The sequence below is a fragment of the Micropterus dolomieu genome, linkage group LG13 (genome assembly GCF_021292245.1).
Source record: "Micropterus dolomieu isolate WLL.071019.BEF.003 ecotype Adirondacks linkage group LG13, ASM2129224v1, whole genome shotgun sequence".
NCBI lineage: Eukaryota > Metazoa > Chordata > Actinopteri > Centrarchiformes > Centrarchidae > Micropterus > Micropterus dolomieu.
In genome coordinates, this window is record NC_060162.1 from 30,238,108 (window position 1) to 30,244,125 (window position 6,018).

The 6,018-nt window shown below is 44.6% G+C and overlaps 1 protein-coding gene across 1 annotated transcript in view; it reads left to right on the plus strand.

The window, feature by feature from the left end:
- The window catches only part of pam (peptidylglycine alpha-amidating monooxygenase), a 76,400-nt gene that overhangs the window by 59,366 nt on the left and 11,016 nt on the right, over nucleotides 1-6,018 (plus strand). The gene's annotated exons all lie outside the window — the stretch shown is intronic.

Here is a 6,018-nt window from a genome sequence, read left to right on the forward strand (position 1 = left end):
GTTCATCCTGCACTGCAGCAGCTAATAAAGTCCATTTAATCCCAAAAACGCTTTTCTTTTAGGCAGGCTGGAGCAGAAAACAACTCACCTTTCTCAAGCTGTACAGTAATGTCACATGTGTATGAAGGTGGATCAAACAAGCTAATATTAAATGTCAAAGTAGAGAGGAGCCTAGTAGGCCTATTTATTTTTATTCATTACACAATATGAATAAGCTATGCAGACAGTTGTAAAGAAAGAACATCTTTTTCTTCTGTTCTCTACTTGTTATAGTTACACAGTATTAGGGGTGTGGGCTGTATTAAAAGTATCCACTGTTCTCCCATGCTCTAACACACAGTAACGATGAAATGTGTGCTGTTCTCACATTCTTCCTCTGTATGTACACATAAACAACAAGGCAGGGAAATATAAAAGGAATTTATTTTATTGTTTGGGTACATTATTGTTCAGTGTACATGCTCACATCTGAAACAAACTTTTCGTGCTTGATAACTCTCCCACCCCGCAGACATCTACACACCAATACTGATTTATATTCATAGCGGCAAGTGCTATGTAGCTCCACATAGGGGACACAGGAAGTGACATATAACACCTTCATGCGGCGTCGGAACCGTGTAGCAAATTCACAACCGCACCGGCAGAGCTCCAGAATGTGCAACTCGGCCGGCTCACACGCGGACGCGCTACAAGTGCGAGGGCCCGCCCAACGCTGCTTGCAGCTTTAATTTTATTCTGCTTTTACTAGGAACTAACTTGTTTTAATACCTATAAAAGTCTCAAGTTAATAACTGAAATCTAGGAACACAGCAAAATCTTATAAATATGTTGATAACAAAACACCAGCAGTCAGAAAATGAGACGAGAGAGATGGTTGGAAATAAATCAACAGTTTATTCAGTTTATGTAAACCCCTTATCAAAGAGGTGTTTGTCCTTCCTGCTGCCCTTCATACAAAAATACCAAAAATGACAACTGTTACCTAACCAAACAATTCAAGTGGACAAAGGGGTAGTACACCTATTAAACAGCTCGTTATTAAAATGAGATAGTGGCTTATTTTCACCTCCTTGTTATGTTTGGCATGGATGTTATATTTTGAGATATTGGGGGATATTGCTGCAGTTTTTTCTATGTCAATTCAATGTCAGTTCCAACAAAATATTACAAATACTGGGGAGTGTCTTGCTTTTTAATAAAATTAAATATACGATTCAGCCCTCTCCGCCCACCCCAATAAATTTCGTTCTGTCCCTTAATAGGAGCTAATTTTGCCCTCGGACACTCTAGCAGGTTAATCTGGCCATGGTGGAAGTTTAAAATTGAACTCCTGCTGAACTTTAATTTTAAAGCTGTTCTTGCTGTGTCTCTATGTTTGGTCACTGATTTTGTTTTTACACTGAAGTACATATCTCTAGTTAAAGCCCTCAGCAGAGTCTCTCAATGACACAAAACATCATCTCATGTTGACAGACAGATTAGATGCGATTTTCATAGGTAGTTAACTGCCTTTCAACTGTGCCTCGTGCACACATGAAAGACTTAAGCTGCACACCATTATACTTGTATTGTGCTGCACACATGCCACAATGGGGAATTGACAGTAATGGCTATAAAACAGGTGGAACAGAATCTTTGAAGTGTGTGTTTCCATCTTATTGCTAGTCAGAAGAAGGGATTTCCTTACAAATGAAAACAAGATAAAAAAATTCCCACAGGATTTTCATTTTCAGCGAGATAGAACGTTCTCAACACTTTCACTTTTATTTCTTCAGTGGGCTTCATGCAAGACCCACTTGTATGAACAGATTTGTTCTTATGTGGCTTGTACAAGTGACCGCATTCACCATTTTTCTCTGATTAAAAATGTTCTCTTAAGCACAAACACTATTCACGAGTAGTCATGACCTGTTGTAGAAGTCATGTGGAATTAGTGTGCTATTTTTTGTTTTTCATTAATCGATTGAATATTTCATTGCTTTGAAGCAATTCTGAGTATACTCATAATGATGCTGACATTATCCTGGCAGTTTTATTTGTATAGCACCAATTCAACGTCGTCATCTCATTGCACTTTTCATATAGAGCAGGTCTAGACCATACTCTGTTTGGTATTAAAAGTTTAGAGACCCAACATTTCCCACCATGAGTAAGCACTTGGCGACAGAAGCAAGGAAAAACTTCCTTTTAAGAGGCAAAAATGTTGTGTTGACTCACACCCACAGATCCAGACTCCAGAGCCAGAAACACCTCCAGAAAGTGACAGGAGAAGAGAGGAGAGGGACGAGTAAGCACACGACTATTGGGGAGGGAAGAAGTCAAGTTACTAACATGCATTACTGGGATAAGAATGCATAAAGAGGAGAGGGGAGCTCAGTGAATCATGGGAAGTCCCCCTGCAGTCTAGGCCTATAGCAGCATAACTAAGGGATGGTTCAGGACTCACCTGAGCCAGCCCTAACTATAAGCTTTATCAATAGAACGTTCTATTGATATAGGAAAGTCTACTCTTAAGCTGATGATACACAGAGCAACTTTTAGAGCAATCTTGCAGGGCAATGTTGCTGTCAATGGTAATGAACAAAGATTACTACCGTAATCCCCTTCCTCTGAAAATAAAAACGGCAATTGACATTTCATTTTCAAAGATTTAACCTGCTCTACAGTGGACTATAGTCAAATGCAAGAAAAAACATGCTCTTTTGATGTCAAAATTAAAATTAAAATGCTGTCAGTCCTGTCAGCAAGGCGAGACTTCAGTTAGGATGTCACTTTCTCGTCTAGCCACAATGTTGTCGCTGTGCAGTGTCAAGCTGAGACTAATATAACCATTCTAAGTCACAGATCCCCTTAGCATTTAACTTAACTTTAGCGCCCCACAGACAGTCTTTAAATTTCTCCACCACAGCCCACCTAAATGCCAGTAGCTCTAACTTGAACAAACTATAATTGGCATCATAGCGCTCTGCGGGGTTGAGGCTTTGACTAGCATAGGCAATAACTCATTCTACCCCATCTTGTCCTGGGCCAGAACAGGCCCCAACCCTAGCATCTGTATAAAGGGCAATGGTCAAAGGGGCTCTATGGAGCTCTTGTTTGAGTGTATGGGAGGCTTATCGCATTCGTCTGTCCAGTTAATAGGTGTACTACTCCCTGGCTTACGTTCCGTACCTCTCAGCAGCTCATTAAGTGGCTTGGCAACCTTTGATAAGTCCTTAATGAATGGTCCGTAATAGCGTACAAACCCCAAAAAAGAGCACACTTGCCTGACCGAAGTAGCCACCTTCCATTCCTGGACTGCAGTTATCTTCTCGGGGTCAGGTGTGACACCTTGTCCCCCGACCAAATGACCTAGAAACCTCACCTCCTTCTAGAAGAAGTGGCACTTATCAGGTCAAAGTTTTAGTCCATAACGCTCGAGGGACTGGAACACTGCTTCTAGGTGGTTGAGGTGGGCTGAGAAATCTGCAGAGAAAATAATTACATCATCAAGATAAACTAAAGCTGACTCTGTCGCCTGATTACCTAGGCACCTTTGCATCAGTCTCTGAAATGTAGCAGGTGCATTACAAAGGCCAAAGGGCATCCTTTCAAACTGGAACAGGCCGAGGGGGTTTTAAATGCAGTCTTTCTTTGTCGCCCTCCTCTAGCTAGGGCTGGGCAATATGGTGAAAAATGTTATCACGATAAAAACATTTCATATCATTCAATATCAATAATTATCACGATATGCTGTATGTCAAATCATTATTTCTTTCAAGTTTAAAGGCTGATTTTTGCTCCTGAGTGAAATTTGAAGAAACCAGATGGTTAATTATGTGGTTAAACTTTTCTTTTTGGTCAGAATGTGACAAACACTTAACAAATCTGACGTAGAACATTCAAAATTATTATGATAAAATCTTTTTTAACAAATTTAAATAGCAAATCTTTTTTCAGTCCCTTTAACAAAATAAATATTTTAATAGAAAAATTGCTAAAAAGTGCTAATTTGTAATTGATTCAAATGAATTAAACCAAATATTAATTGACGATATATTGAACATTAATTATATTGTTATTGAGGAAAATTATATTGCGATAATTATCATTATTGTTTTATTGCCCAGCCCTACCTCCAGCTCAACCTGCCAGTAACCGCTAGCAAGATCTAAGGTTGTGTACCACTCAGCCTTGGTTAAGCTAGTCAGTGAATCTTCAACTCGTGGGAGGGGGAAAGCATCTATGTGTGTGACACTATTAAGCTTGCGGTAATCCACAAAAAACCGCCAAACTCCACACTTCTTTTGGACAAACACAATTGGTGCAGCCCATGGGCTACAGTTCCCCTTCGAGGGAACTCGAACTGCGTCGGTTACGACACTATGGGAACGCCTCTAGGCGAAGCAGGTCTGAACGTGAATGAAATCACTCCAATCCTATTGGCTTGTTGCTAGAACGGTAAGGTGTGACGGAATAACCGGAGGAGTATAAAGCACACCTGTACACACTCATCATTAGCTTTTTCTATTCAGCAGGCGCTCTGTATGTTGTTTGAAGAAGCTCCAGTCCTACAAGCAGTGAATGTCTTACCTGAAGAAGAAGTCTACCAGCATGTCCGGCAATCAGAGGTACAGAAGGTGTGTTTTTCCTTGCCCTCGGTACATCACGGATGGAGATTCTCATGAGATGTGTGTCTCATGTTTGGGGATGGAGCACGCCCGGGCAGCTCTCGAGGGGGCTGCCTGCGGCCATTGCGAAGCCCTTTCCGTGCGGGTACTGAGGTCCCGCATGGCTCTCTTTTCCGAGGATGGCCGGATGTGTTCTCCCTGTAGTGCGGGCCCGGCGGCCGCTGAGGCGGCCCGGCGGCTTCACTCATGGGGCTCACAGCGTGATCTGTCGGAGGATTTCTGGACGGCTGAGGCTTTTTCCCGACTTTCGTCCGCTGGCTCCGACGCTTCCTTCCCTCGTTCGGGAGCCCGTTTCTCGGCTGCTACCGCTCGCGGTTTGGATCCGGAGACGCTGCAGCAATCCGACTCCGAGGAGATGGACGTGCTCGGCGTAATGGACAATGACTTCCGGGTGTCGGGGCAACGTCATCAGGCTGCGCCCGACTATGACAAGCTGCTGGAGGTGGTGACTAGAGCCGTGGCTAAGCTCAATATCAACTGGCCACAGGAGGAGCAGACACCACAGGCTTGTGGTAAGCTTGATGAAAGGTTTCTTAAGCACCACACGCCACCTCCACGCCGATCTCTGCCATTTTTTCCTGATTTACATGATGAACTGAGTAAATCATGGGGCAGACCCTTCTCTACACGGCTTTCCACACCCCGATCACTGAACTACAGCAATGTGATGGGGGTTAGGGACCGTGGTTATGGGAGGATGCCTCGGGTAGAGGATGCGCTTGCGAGCTATCTCTCCCCTCGACTTGCGTCCTCCCTGGAGAAGCCGGCGTTACCATCCAAACCATGTCGCACCACATCCACGCTCGTGGGGAAGGCGTACATGGCAGCGGGCCAGGCAGGTGCGAGCTTGCACACCATGGCGGTGCTTCAAGCCTACCAAGCCGACCTGCTTCAGGAGATGGTTCAGAGGGAGGGTCCCTCTGTATACCATCTGGACTGCTGCACATGAGACCCCTGCAGTGGTGGCTAAGGAACAAGGTTTTTTTCCCGAGGGGAAATCCTCTCCGTCTGATTTGGGTTACGCGCAAGTGTCTTCGTTCCCTATCAGTTTGGAAGGAAACTTGGTTCCTGTCCCAGGGGCCCGTGCTGGGAGGGTCTTGTCGCCGGCTGGTTATTTCGACAGACGCCTCCCTCACGGGCTGGGGCGCGGTCATGGACGGCCGCTTTGCAAGGGGATCCTGGCAGGTGCATCAATCCGAGTGGCATATCAACTGTCTCGAGATGTTGGCGGTGTTCCAGGCTCTAAGGAGTTTCCTGCCCGATCTCCAAGGCCACCACGTCCTGGTTCGTTCCGACAACACAGCGGTGGTGGCCTATCTGAATCACCAGGGCGGTCTGCGCTCGC